This window comes from Rattus norvegicus, chromosome 11 (assembly GCF_021556685.1).
Source record: "Rattus norvegicus strain SHRSP/BbbUtx chromosome 11, alternate assembly SHRSP_T2T, whole genome shotgun sequence".
Taxonomy (NCBI): Eukaryota; Metazoa; Chordata; class Mammalia; order Rodentia; family Muridae; genus Rattus; species Rattus norvegicus.
In genome coordinates this window covers 83,018,202-83,032,785 of record NC_141544.1, presented here as the reverse complement: position 1 = coordinate 83,032,785, position 14,584 = coordinate 83,018,202, and the positions used below count along the sequence as shown (strand labels likewise).

The 14,584-nt window shown below is 46.6% G+C and overlaps 1 long non-coding RNA gene across 2 annotated transcripts; it reads left to right on the top strand.

Annotated features, from left to right (window-relative positions):
- The first annotated feature begins 411 nt into the window (after window positions 1-411).
- Window positions 412-12,825, top strand: LOC148002644 (uncharacterized). 2 transcript variants are annotated; one of them, XR_015633535.1, is made up of 2 exons: window positions 412-617; window positions 11,418-12,825. It is a non-coding gene; the product is annotated as an uncharacterized LOC148002644 (long non-coding RNA). The 2 variants fall into 2 exon arrangements; XR_015633536.1 differs by lacking the exon at window positions 412-617 and adding an exon at window positions 4,456-4,563.
- Window positions 12,826-14,584: the final 1,759 nt, after the last annotated feature.

The following is a 14,584-nucleotide window of genomic DNA, read 5'->3' as shown; positions in this document are numbered from 1 at the left end:
CTGCAAAATAGGTGTGGTCGGCACTGCCCTCTGTGGGCTCCAGAGGAGTCACTGGGAGCTGTAGAAACTTCGTTGTTTTAACGATTTACCTATTTGTTTTCTTTTAAGTGTATGTGTGTGGGTTTGGGTGTATGTGTGTACACCACAGGCGTGCAAGTGACTGAGGAGGCTAAAAGAGGGCACTGGATTCCCTGAAACTGGAGTCACAGACAATGGAGAGACACCACGCCATACTGGAAATCCAACCCAGGTCTTCTACAAGAGCAGCAAGTGCTCTTGACTGCTGAGCCATCACTCCACAACCCCCCTCCCCCCCCAAAAAAAAAAACCCCACATTGTTGTTGTTGTTGCTTTAAATCCTTGGTTTGCTTTTTGGTTCTTTATTATTTACCTCTTCCTCCTAATATGAGTGTAAGAAGATATTTCAGTCACCTGGGAAACTCAGTCAGCTTCTGTGCAGCTGAGCTCAGGCTTCCCGGAAAGCTTTTTCAAAAGGACCCTTCCCACGCACTCCCTTCCTCTGAGGAGAGCATGCACACCCTGACCAACACCTTCATCGGTGTAGAGTCCCTCGGGCCTGGGGTTGGAGAGACTTTTATACTCGCTTCTGTTTAGAGGTAAGGTTTCCCCTTCCGTTCCAGCCATGCTCACTTTCTGTTCCAGATCTCTGGGACCCCAGCACCGTTGGAGGGCAGGAAGACATACTGAGTAACTCAGGAGGTTTTAACCACTCTGTTCCAACCCAACTTCCTCTTCCAGCCTGTTCCAGCCCCGTGTTTTCTAGTCTTTGGAAGAAGAAAATCTGGTTTCGCAAGCACATGCCTAGCCCTGTTTCTGTCTGGCTCTGGTTTCTGTGAGTGCTTGTTCTCAGTCAGTGTGGACTGCTTGCCCCTTGGGTGCAGTGAGAGAGCAGAGTCAAAGGGCAACACCCTGACTCACTCCCAGAGATGCACTCCTGCAGCTTTGTAATACTGAAATGGAGGTGGAAAAGGCCCAGCTCCAAGCAGATCCAACTAGGAAGCCTCCTCACAACCAGCGTCACCACCGTAGGGTAGTGAGCAGGATTCCAATCATTTTTTTCCCTGCTTGAATTTGTCTGTAATATTAGAGGGGCCTCTTTGGAGGGTCCCAGGACATGAAGGTAGAGAGACTGTGTATGAGGCTCTACAGAATGTCCTGATGAGGCCTGCTGTGTGTAACAGTAGGTATCAGAGCCAGGCTGTAGACAGGCTAGTCCAGCCCAGGGAGCTCCAGATGGGAAAGACTTAAGACGGGTTCCACGTCAGCAAGGCCTCTAATGACAAGCAGGAGAAGAGGGGACTGGCGTCACCGCGGGGAAGGAGGTGTACCCCATGTGCATACATGTGTCAATCTTTCTGTCTTGGGCAGAGCAGGCCGAGTGCTGGCATAGACACTCAGCGGCTACGACGGCTCACCCTCTGGTGCCTTTGTGTGCTTTGCAGAGAAGCCCCGCCCAGGTGCCAGACAGCGCTTGGGAAGCAGCATGTCTTCATAGCCTCCACTCAGCTGCTGCACTTGATGCCTCTGTGGTGGCAGACTGCACAGCCGTCTGCCACGGGCACTGCTCTCCCGAGTTCACAGACCTATTTATTCCCTGAGATATACAATTAGCCTGCTGCGTCCATGGGCTCTAAATGCTCAGATTCAAACAACTGTGGTTCAAAGAACTTTGAAAAAAAAAAATCCTATCTGTAATGAACGTGTATAGACTGTGTGTGTGTATCTGTGTGTATGTGTGTATTTGTGTGTGTATATTCGTGTGTGTATTTGAGTGTGTGTTATTCGTGTGTGTATTTGAATGTGTGTTTGTGTGTGTGTGTATGTGCGTGTGCGTGCACATGTTCTAAAGATGCTGTCGTAGGTATATAGGGAGCTGCAGAAGTGTGTCAGCTCTCAAGATCACTGGCTGCTCTTTTAGAAGACCTGGACCCATACCCATCTGTAACTCAAGTTCTGAGGGCACCAGGCACCAGTGAACATGCAGGCAAAGCATCATACCCATAAAATTTAAAAATAAATTAAAAATCACACACATGGAGCACATGTGTGCATATGTACAAACTACTTACTGAAGGGGTTGAACATCTGCAGATTTGTCCCCTGGCAAGGCTCCTGAGGGGAAACTCCATAGAGCTCAAGGGACCATGTGCTCATAATGTATCTCACTTTACCACTCTAGTGGTCACGCAGGGCGTTAGCCCCATTTTACATAGTTACATATGGTTACATACAGTTATATACCGTTGCATTACGGTTAAGTGTTGTCTGGCAACCGATGGGACCTTGTAAGTCTTTACAGAAAAGGGAAGAAACTGAGGTCTACACAGATCTACATCTCCCGGGAAAGTTGTAGAGGAGCCTTGATGGAGACAAAAATTAAGGGTCCCTGCTGAGGACCCAAGGGACTTCAATCACTTCAATCACTTCAATCACTTCCGCAGAAATGGGACTCCCCCAGAGGGCCTGGAGCAGCAGTTCTTTTTTTTTTTTTTTTTTTTTTTTTTTTTTTTTTTTTTATTAACTTGAGTATTTCTTATATACATTTCAAGTGTTATTCCCTTTCCCGGTTTCCGGACAAACATCACCCTCTCCCCTCCCCTTCCTTATGGGTGTTCCCCTCCCAAACCTCCCCCCATTGCCACCCTCCCCGCATAGTCTAGTTCACTGGGGGTTCAGTCTTAGCAGGACCCAGGGCTTCCCCTTCCACTGGTGCTCTTACTAGGATATTCATTGCTACCTATGGGGACAGAGTCCAGGGTCAGTCCATGTATAGTCTTTAGGTAGTGGCTTAGTCCCTGGAAGCTCTGGTTGCTTGACATTGTTGTACTTTTGGGGTCTCGAGCACCTTCAAGCTCTTCCAGTTCTTTCTCTGATTCCTTCAACGGGGGACCTATTCTCAGTTCAGTGGTTAGCTGCTGGCATTCGCCTCTGTATTTGCTGTATTCTGGCTGTGTCTCTCAGGAGCGATCTACATCCGGCTCCTGTCGGTCTGCACTTCTTTGCTTCATCCATCTTGTCTAATTGGGTGGCTGTATATGTATGGGCCACCTGTGGGGCAGGCTCTGAATGGGTGTTCCTTCAGTCTCTGTTTTAATCTTTGCCTCTCCCTTCCCTGCCAAGGGTATTCTTTTTCCTCATTTAAAGAAGGAGTGAAGCATTCACATTTTGATCATCCGTCTTGAGTTTCGTTTGTTCTAGGGATATAGGGTAATTCAAGCATTTGGGCTAATAGCCACTTATCAATGAGTGCATACCATGTATGTCTTTCTGTGAGTGGGTTAGCTCACTCAGGATGATATTTTCCAGTTCCAACCATTTGCCTACGAATTTCATAAACTCGTTGTTTTTGATAGCTGAGTAATATTCCATTGTGTAGATGTACCACATTTTCTGTATCCATTCCTCTGTTGAAGGGCATCTGGGTTCTTTCCAGTTTCTGGCTATTATAAATAAGGCTGCGATGAACATAGTGGAGCACGTGTCTCTTTTATATGTTGAGGCATCTTTTGGGTATATGCCCAAGAGAGGTATGGCTGGATCCTCAGGCAGTTCAATGTCCAATTTTCTGAGGAAGGAGCAGCAGTTCTTAAGAAGAGACCAGATTAGCCGTGTATGCCATCCTGAGAAAAGCCCCCAGTCTCTTAAGAAACACGATTTTTGAGATAAAAAAAAATCAGTAATCTGATTATCTGTAGTGTTTATTATCACTGTGATGACTTCCTAGTTGTTGGCTTGAGGTTCAGTCAGGGGCATTCATTAAGAGACGAATTCCTGGGACGGGAGAGGTGGTTCAGTGGTTAACAGTTCGTGTTCTTGCTTTGGACCTAGGTTCAGTTCCTAACACCCTTTTTTTTTTTTTTTTTTTTTTTTTTTTTGGTTCTTTTTTTCGGAGCTGGGGACCGAACCCAGGGCCTTGCGCTTCCTAGGTAAGCGCTCTACCACTGAGCTAAATCCCCAGCCCCAGTTCCTAACACCCTTAACCATCTGTAACTCCAGTTCCAGGCAGTCTGATGGCTTCTGATCCAATGAGGTCATAACGTAAACATGGCACGCATGCAGGCAAAACACAAACGAGAGAGAGAGAGAGAGAGAGAGAGAGAGAGAGAGAGAGAGAGAGAGAGAGAGAGAGAGAGAGAGAGAGAGAGAGATATTCCTGTTGCCCTACTGAATTCAACCAGAGGTTGAAAGCATCCTCAGAAGTGAGGCAGGGTGGTGGCAGCGGCCTGGCAGCGTGCATTGCTGCCTGCAGGAGGCCTGTGTGCAGGGCTGCGCATCCGGTTCAAAGTCCAAGCGTGCAGCTCTTGGCTCGGGCTGGCTCGGGACCTGCAGCTGTTCTGGAGATGGCACAATTAACTTTCTCCCGGCGCCCAGCGCCTGCGGGAAGCCATCCAGTCACGTCACGTGGTGGAGGCGGTGCCTGGGAAGAGGGTGGATGAGAGCCCCGGAGGGACACTGTTCGTGCTCCGTGGCGGACTGCTGGGCTCTTGTTCATTGTCAACCTTACCCTGCCATAAAAGCGGTCTGGAAACCGACCCTTCTCCGGTGTGTAGGTGATTGAATCTCGGGCACAGGGGACCACTGCTCCCATGGATTGGGGTTTGGCCGGCCTACTGTTTCTATCAGAGGGTTATTAATGCTACCACTCCTTTGGTTTGTTTTCTCTACCCCAGGGCTGACTTGCCTCCGGCCCAGTTACGAGATAATGTTGGGGATACAGCTTTAAAGACATCACTTTATTCTTTGTTCTAAGAACATTTTTGTGAATTGAGAGAACAAAAGCTTCTATTGGAATTTCCTGAATGAAGACCAACACATTGTGGAAGGACCAGACTTCCTTCTCCCTTCCTGCAAGTCTCTGGATAGTTGTCCAGTCTCTTACTGTCATAACTATTGTAAATACACATGCCCCAGCCCCTCTAGACCTCCTCCAACAATTGCTAGGCTGGGTACCCTCCATGCTGGGTGGGAACCTCTCCTGGATACTCCAGAACCGTGAGCCTCCCTCCATTCAAGAACCTACTGTTCCGTGGCTGTTTGCTCCTCCCTTTCGTTTTTTCTTTTTTTCCAGTTTGTTGTGTTTCTGCCTTTGCCTATCTTAACAGAAACCCACATTTCCGCCGAAATCTTGTCAAAAATAACCATGCAATATTTTGTCAGAAGACAGTACTCTCTTGAAAGTCACTCCCCAAGGGAAAAACACTATTTAAAAAAAAACCTATCTATCTATCTATCTATCTATCTATCTATCTATCTATCTATCTATCATCTATCTATCTATCTATCTATCTATCTCAGAAATACCTTTAATGTCAAGAGCCTGTCAGAGAGCCCTGCTTCCTGTCAGAAGTCATAATCTTCTTCTAACCTCGCTGGCTCCTTCTCTCCACTGGATCTTGTTTGCCCTCCTGAGATATTATCGGCTTCCCTGTGACTCTCTCCTGAGGAGAGGCTGAGCAGCTGCTGCCTGTTTGCACCTGTTCTGCTTTTTATCTGGAAGTTCAGTCAGAGGTCCAGATGTAGCCTGGGGCTGTAGTGCCAGCAAGCCATCGGCCTGCCCCTAGCTCACCCTGCACCATCCCAGTCCTCTCTGCCATGATGACAGATGAGCTGTGTCCTGTGCACTGACTGGAACAGCTGCCTACAAGAAAGGTGCTACCTGGCTTGAACAACAACACATTTCTTTTTCTATAAATTGTATTCCCCCACAGAGGAAGACTCACAGTTCTCCCACACTGGAGCCCATAACGTTACCCCTGAGCCTTTTCATGCCCAGTGGAGACAAGAGCTCAGTGGGTCTGAGGCCGTTCCTGCTCTGACCCTGCTATCCAGCCTGCTAGTGTGCTAGGTGATTTCCAGACCTATTGCTGACCTCAACACCCTACTTCCCCCAAATCTAGTTTGCTCAGGTTTTCCTTCAAGGTGTGAGCAGAGCCACACCTCCCTCCTATTGGCATGAGAGTTTGTATCTCAAATCAAGCGTGCGTTTGCTATGCCAAGGTTTCCTAAACAAAGGCCCCCACTTATTTACTTGGTATTATTTGTCTGGAAGTTAGTGACTTTTCACACATATCCCCCTCAAGTTGTGATACCAAGAATGGAGCCCAGGGAAGCTCTACATTTTTTCCCTATAATGCTAAAGACTCAACCGTAATTTTCTCTAAGTTTTGTATGTCCTTTTATGCTAATTACACAAAGCCTGCTGTCTTAGGCATGAGTTCTTTTTCAAGCGCTGCTTCCTGGTCACTGAGAGTGATAATCAGCACTGATTTGCCTTTTGTCTTAGGATCTGTGGTGTTGATAAACCGATGTGTCATTTCTACTAATTTCCGTAGAAAATTACCTCTCCAGTAAGGATTTCTAGTGCTGTGAAGAGAGACACCGTGACCACAGCAACTCTTATGAAGGAAACAATTTAATTTGGATTGGCTTACAGATCCGAGATTTAGTCTACTGTTGTCATGGCAGGAATCCTGGCAGGATACATGATGCTAGAGAGGAGCCGAGAGTTCTACATCCTGATCAGAAGGCAACAGGAAAGGAACTTTGGGCCACTAGGCCTGGTTTGAGCTTCTGAGACCTCCAAGCCTACTCCTCAGCGACACGCTTCCCCCAACAAGCCACACCCACCCCAATACCTAATAGTGCCACTCCCTGTGGATCTATGGGGGCCATTTTCATTCAAACTACCACACCCCCATAACTTTCTTGGTGTGTGTGTCTACTTTGTCATACAACAGGCATAGCTTTATGGCAAGCTGTAGCATGTACCACCATTTTCTCTCAGAAACACTCGAATAGGTGACAACACCCTCTTACACAAGACTCGCTGAGATTAAAGGGGTAGTCATTTGTTAACTCTGATTTCTAATGTTCTAACTAAGGGTAAGTATTTGAGGCACAAGGTGTTGGGGTGGGTAGTTTTAATTGTTAAGTTGACACCATTTAGAGTCACCTGGGAAGAGCTTCGATTGATTGTCTAGATAAAGTTGGCCCACGGGGGCTTGCTATTATTTTGATTGTGTTAATTGAGGTTGGAAGTCCTGCCCACTGTGGGTGGTAACATTCCCTAGGAAGGGGGATGAGGAACTGTATGAAAGTGGGGAAAATGAACTGGGCCTAAGCATGTATGAATTACTCCACTGTGCTCTGCCCTTGACTGAACGTAGTGTGACCAGTCCATTCGAGCTCCTGCTGCCGTGACTTCCCTGCCTTACTACGTGTATCATGGAATTGTGAGCTAAAATAAGGCCTTTTTTCCCCATTAAATTATTTTTTGCCAGGGTATTTTATCACATCAAAATAAAAGAAGATGTGATAAATACACACGTGTTAATTTACTTGACTTTGTTATATCACACTGATTTTTACAAATCATTACACTACTTCGAATTCTACAAATTCAGACAAATGTAGACTGTGAGGACGTGTATATGCTTGGCCCAGGGGATGGGACTGTTAGGAGGTTTGGGTGTGTTGGAATAGATGTGCTACTGTGTGTGTGGGCTTTAAGGCCCTCATCCTGGCTGCCTGGAAGTCAGTCTTCTCCTGTTTGCCTTTGGATGAAGATGTAGAACTCTCAGCTCCTCCAGCTCCACACCTGCCCAGGATGCTGCCAAGCTCCCATGTGGATGACAATGAACTTGTAAGCCAATTAAATGTTATCATTTAAAGAGTTGCCACGGTCACGGTGTTTGTTCACAGCTGTAAAACTGAAACTAAGACACTGTCAGTTTACAATAAAAATAAAAGAAAACCACTCAGTAACCTTGAGAACACAAGTTGCTTACCGTATATTTTGTTTTTTTTTAAATTTTGTAGTTTAGTTTTTATTTTTCTTACATGTATGTTGATGTGTGTTGATGTATTATGTGCCTGAAGAGGCCTGAGAACGAGCTGGGTTTAGAGGTAACTCACAGCTGCCTGATGTGTGCTGAGAACCGAACTCAGATCCTCTGGGAGAACAGTACAGGCTCTTAACTCCTGAGCCACCTCTCCGGCCTCTTTACCACATACTTTGAAAGTGAGTCCTGACATGGCAAAGTTGAGTTGAGAGTAGCTCAGATAAGGGCTAAGGCGGGGGAGGGGTCTTTCACTGGACTGTATGGTTTTTTTCACATTATTTTTGAGTCCTGGCATCATGAACCCTGGGTTGGTCTTGAACTTGCTGTGTAGACAAGGATGCACTTGAAACTTCTGAGTCTCCTTGCCTTGCCTCCTGAGGGCTGTTCCCGATGAGCATCACTGCACACCCTACCCACTGAGCTACATCCCCAGCTCTGAACTGAACACTTTCGAATGGTTAATTTATGGTATGTGAATTACCCCCTGCCCACTCTCCTCCCCTCAGAAACCCCACATTTGTTTGTTTTACTTACTTTATTTTATTTATTTTTACCCATTTAATTTAAATATTCTTTATTATTATTATTATTATTATTATTATTATTATTATTATTATTATTATTTACTTAGTTTATGTAGCTTATTTGCTTGGAGGCAAATAGTTTGAATTTCATTCAGTTCTGTCCTTAACCGGTCCTCTGCCATGAGCAGTTACCTAATCTCATTTCGTCCTGGATCCAGTGAGATTTTGAATTGCCCTCCTTCTTTGCCCTCATAAAAGACCCACCCTGCCTCTGTTGGGGCGACCTTCCTTGCTTTGTTTGAGGGTGTGACTCTGTATGTCAACTGTTGATTGCTGTACTGGAGAGGTGATTACTGGCAGGATTTTGGGATTGTCGTTTCTGTGGCCCATCACTAGGTTTTCTACTTGTAAACGTTTGTTCTTCCACACCTGCCCCAAAACGCGAAGGTCAGGCAGTCTTCACCTGTCTTGCTGCTGATTGGTTGTTATAAATAGCTATCAGCCAATAGCTAGGGCAGGAAGTACACAGGTGGAACTTCCGGGCCGAGAGCGGGATGCAGGCAGGGAGAAGAAAGCAGCCAAGTGGGAGATTTGAGCAGACATGAAAGAGAACACAGAAGGGAGCGAACAGTCGTTGACTGGAGCAGAGCAGAGGGGTATATAGTGAGCCATGTGGTGGGTCGTAGGCATTCTAGAATAGTCGGGTTAACTAGACAGTAGCTGGGATACTGTCCCAGCAAAAGGCCTAAGCTTTAAACTACGTTAGGAATCTCCGTAACATTATTTATACCTCAAGGAGGTCCACGTAAAGTCCCGCAACATGCCGCTACCGTGTCCAATCAAAACATTCCATCCTTTTAGAATCAGTGATTGGAACAACCATGCCCACATGACCCAGAGTGACTTCGTCACGGTTCTTGAAGAGGGCAAATGTGGGTATTGGGTCAGTCAGCACAGGGCTACTTACTCTAAACTTGAAAATCTAAGGCTCAGGAAGTCAGAGCTCCTGGGGCCGTTACATGGAAAGAACACACAAGAGTTAATGTAGAAGAAATGGAGGAACCAGGAGATCTCTAACATAGGCTGGGCCTGGATCCAATCTGGCCTGAGGCCAACCAGTTGCCACTTTTTTATTATTTATGTGTACCAATTCTCCTGTGCTTTCCTAAACTTGTTTGAGTCAGAGTTCTGTGTAAATGGTATTTTAAAATATTATTTATAGCTCTATTAGTTATCAATATGACCCGGCCAGCCCCTCAGTAATCAAAGGAACCAATGCCCCATGGATTTTTAAATCAGCTCTGGGCAAATCACCCCTAATCTCTCTCTCCATACGCTAGACTGTTAATTCCCCAGCTGTGCTCCCCGAGTACTTGCTGTTCGAGTCTTGCCTGGGTGGTTTCTGCTCCATCAGTCTGTCCATTTTATAAGGCTGTTAGGAGAATTGCAAGTGTTGGTAGACAAGGTCTCAAGACTGGAAATAATGTAATTCCAATAGCATCGTGTGATGCATGAGGTAACTTTGCATTTTATGTTATTACCTTAGAGTAGCAAAGAGAGTACTAAGTATAAAGCAGGAGCTCAATAAAGAGCCTTTATCGACACTCCCCCACCGTTGCCTTGATGAGAATTTAGCTGTAAGTGGGTCCTTGCTTACTACACAGAAATACAGACCTTAGCTCAAATCCCACATAAGAAGCTGCATGTGATCTCTCATATACCTGTAACCCTGGTGCTTCCAGAGTCAGGGACACGATCCCTGGGACTTACTGTCTTCAGCCTAGCTCTGGGCTCAATGACACCCTGTCTCAAGGAAGTAAGGTACACAGTAAGAGAACAGGACACCTACTGTGGCCTGCATGTGTGCACAGATGTGCACACTCACACACCCCCAACATGTGCACCTTCACACACACGCACATGCTTGCACACACACGCACAGATAATTTAAACATGAATTAACCAGAATTGCTCTACTCACAGGAGAGAAAGGTGAATGTGCCTAAGGAAATGTGACTTGAATCTGAAACATCCCTCAGCCTCACCCCCCACCCCACCCCTGCTCTGCTGCTGTGAAAAAGATATTCAGGAACATTGGGGAAAAAAAGAGAAAAAAAAAAAAGACAGTATTTCACTATGTAGCCCTATCTGACTTGGAACTCCCCATGTAGACCAGTCTGGTTTTGAACTCACAGAGGTCTGTCTGCTTCCGACTTCCAAGTGCTGGGGTTAAAGGTATGTGCCACCATGACTGGAAAGAGAATATTTCTAAAATATATCTTTACAAAACTATTAGTATTTCTTTCATTTTCTGTATACGGGTGTTTTGCCTTCATGAATATCTGCATATCAGGTGCATGCACTGCTCACAGAGGCCAGAAAAGAGTGTCTGGTCCCCTGAGTTATAGACCGTTGTGAGTCAGTACCACGTGGGTACAGAGAGTTAAACCTGGGTCCTCTGGAACAGCAGCCAGTGCTCTTAACTGCTGAGCTCTCTCCAGCCCTAACGAATAATTTAGTGCCCTTTATCGTCTGTGATTAAAATCAATCCACTATTGTATTCTTTTTGCCTCTTGTCTGCAGCCTCCCACCATGTCACAGATATGTATGGTGCTGGCCATGACTGCATTTGATTCTGTAGACCCGTAGGAGAGTATACAAAGAAGTTCGGTATTCAAGTTACTAGTATAGAATTGGTACCAATAAATTTTAGGATGGCTTTTAGCCATAAGGCCTGAAGTATAATTTAATATCTTGAAAAATCAACAGAAGCCAATTTCATTTATGCATCAGAGTGTCAGCTGGGGATTTCTAGGAACACTGTGTCAAGCAGCAATGAAACAGCACCTAAGGCTAGCTTCAGAGGTCAAGGGCGGCTCTGCTGGGCAGGGGCTGTCCCAGAATACCTTGCTCATTGGGGTCACACTGGAGTTGGATTCTAAGAGAGATTGCACAGTCCCTGCTGGGCTCATACTGTATATCACATTGTTCTGACACCTGGCTGCAACTTCTCTGTATTTCCATCTCACAGAAGCATCCGTGAGGCAGAGGCACAGAGAGACAAAAGCCATTCCACCCCTGGCTCTCAGCCGCTTCCTCTCTCCTCCTGGCTGCCTGCTGGATCCTGACTGAAGCTCATTCTGTGGAAGAGCCCCAAGCTGAGGTCTGTGTGGGGATCTGAAGGCCACGCTTTGTGGAAGACCTGAATGCTGACATTGTTTGAGGAAAATCATCTTTATATTAATATCAATGTTGATAGAACATAGAGCAAAGTTTAAGATTGGAATGAATTTAAGGCTCTTTTTTTTTTTTAAAGTATTGATTGCTTACTGGATGTTATGATTTGAAGGTAAGATGCTCCCTCGGGCCGTGAGTTCGAACATTTGCTCCCAGCTCGTGGAGCTGTTCTGAGAGGCTGTGGAATTTTAAGAGATGACTTTGAAGGTCACAGCCTGATCCCATTCCTGTCCTAAGTGCAATGTTTCAATGCTTCCTGATTCCCCCAAGATGTGACAAGCCACACTGTGTGGTCTTCACCACCATGGATGGAGTCATCCCATCTGCCACGCCTTTCTCACCACGATGGACTCGAAACTCTCTGAACCGTGAGCCAAAATAAATCCTCCATTCTTTAAATCACCTTCGTCAGGTGTCTTATTACAGCAATGAGAAAAGTAACTAATGCCCTAGCACAGGCATTGTTCTGGGATCTTAGGGACGGAACGGTGAAGAGCGCTGTAGAAAGACCTTCTAATGGAAGAAACACGGAACAGCATTCCAGAGAAGGGCGCTGCAGAGAAATGGACACCGGGCAAACAATCACTTCAGGTTTCAGATCCCCAGTCTTCTCACTTCCTGCCTCTGCATGGGACCTTGGAGAGGTGGGGTACCAACCAGGAAAGGGACTGGCCTAAGAGATCCATCTTGAGCAGGGTGGCCCAGAGGGAGCTAATGCTGAAGAAAGGGAACCAGTGGTTTTGAAGCGTCTGTGTTCTTTAGCAAGCTTCTGTCTTCCCACTCAGCTCAGTCTTGTTGAGCATCTCAGATGCCCCCATGGCTGGGGACCATGATCGGCAATTGACCTGTGGTAGTTTGACTATGCTTCACCTACTGTTCCAAGTGAAATATGAGGCAGGCCAGATCTGCCTTCCACATCCTCAGCCTCTCCCTAGACTCCTCCCAGAGTTTCCCAGGGAGTGGCACTATTTGGAGGTGTGGCCTTGTTGGAGGAAGTGCGTCACTGTGGGCGTGGCTTTAAGACCTCATCCTAGCTGCTTGGAAGCCAGTCTTCTCCTGTCTGCCTTTGGAACAAGAGGCGAAACTCTCAGCTCCTTCAGCCCCATGCCTGCCTGGATGCTGCCATGTTCCCGCCTTGATGATAATGGACTGAAACCCTGAACCTGTAAGCCAGCCCCAATTAAACATTGCCTTTTATAAGAGTTGCCTTGGTCATGGTGTCTGTTCACAGCAGTAAAACCCTGACTAAGACATCACCCAACTCCACTCCCAAGTTTTTGCCCATTTGTCCAAGGGCTGCCCTGTTCTGTGCGACCGTCTCCTTGCCACCAGAGCTACGAGTTTGCTGGATAATCTCCTAGCCACATCCCACGGTGGTTTCCCATGGCTCCCTCTTAAAGAACCGAGGACTGTAGGACAAATCAGAAGAGAGAGACTGGTCAGGGAATGGCTGTCAGTTGACAGGCTATAAGCCATGGATCAGTCACCTTTGGGGCTTGTTAAAAACAGAGACTTCTGGGGCCCACCCTGGAGCTTCTGATTAATTGAGTTTGGGATGGAGTCCTAGCACATGCAAATCTAACTGGATCCCAGGGAGAGTTGGGGCTTCACACTGCTCCAAGTGAAGTATGAGGCAGGCCAGATCTGCCGTCCATATCCCCAGCCTCTCCCTAGACTCCTCCCAGAGTTTCCTTCAATCTGTGGACCCTCCCTTTCTTTCTTCTCTGCCTTAGTCATCTAATTTTCTTTCTCTTCTTTTAAAGAGGAAACTGCGCTAAAAAAATAATTATAACGTTTCAATATCTACTCATCCCTCCCAGGAATATTTAAATTGGAATTTAGCTTTCCAATAAACCCCAAAATCTCAAGAAAGAGAGCTCTGCCAACAGCCTTCACGGGTCAGTGAATGGTGGTTGTGTAAAGGGCGTGGGCGACCCTTTATCTCACCCCCTCTGTGTGCCAGCAGGGGACGTCTTCCACCCTGTGCGTGGAAGGATTAATTCTATGCCCTTCTTCTCCCAGAGCAGTGAGGCAAAGAAGGGAACAGCTCCTCTTAATGTCTGTGATTAAATCCCCCAGAGAGACAGGATGTGCAGCATCTTTTGTGTTCTGCCTTTGCCTTAGCGGGAAGATGAGCTTGGTCCTCCTGCTGAGGGACAGACACCCTGTGGTGGTTGCAACGGGGCGGGTCTCTCTCAGCAGAATAAGCTGACCAGAATTTTGAAGCGTAGGAGGATGGATATACTTACCCTCCAGCTCCAGGAGGCATCTCTTGCCCTCCCTGCCTCGCATCTTCTTCTGAGAAGCAATTATTGCCCAGAAAGACTAGAAATGTGGTCAGAGGAGAAGCGGGAAGGAGCCAGGTCTGGTGGGAAGACCAGACAGCATACATCTAAGCGCAGATGTGGCATGGGGCCCTCACTAGCCTTGGAGTCAGCAGAGATGAGCTTGTGTGGCCTGGTGGCCTTTCTGCTGACCTGGAGGAGTCAGTGGACATGACCCCTAGGTACCCTCTAGCCCTTGAGATGCTATTGGCTCCTCTATCATTGTGGGATGCTACAGGAGGGGCTGTGAATTCAGTTAGCACAGCAGGACGATGTTCTGTGGCCTCACGTCTCACATCTAATGAAATTGCACACTAGGCCATGTGTACTTCAGAGCATTTCCCCAACCCTGTCTCCAGCTGCCATTTCTGAAGCCACATTACACACCGAAAAACACTCTGGTTCTCTCCACCCTTCAACATCTCTCCCATCTCCTGTCCAACACTTCCTTTTTTTTTTTTTTTTTTTTTTTTTAAAGATTTATTTATTTATTATATATAAGTACACTGTAGCTGTCTTCAGATACACCAGAAGAGGGAATCGGATCTCTTTACAGATGGTTGTGAGCCACCATGTGGTTGCTGGGAATTGAACTCATGACCTCTGAAAGAGCAGTCGGGTGCTCTTAACCGCTGAG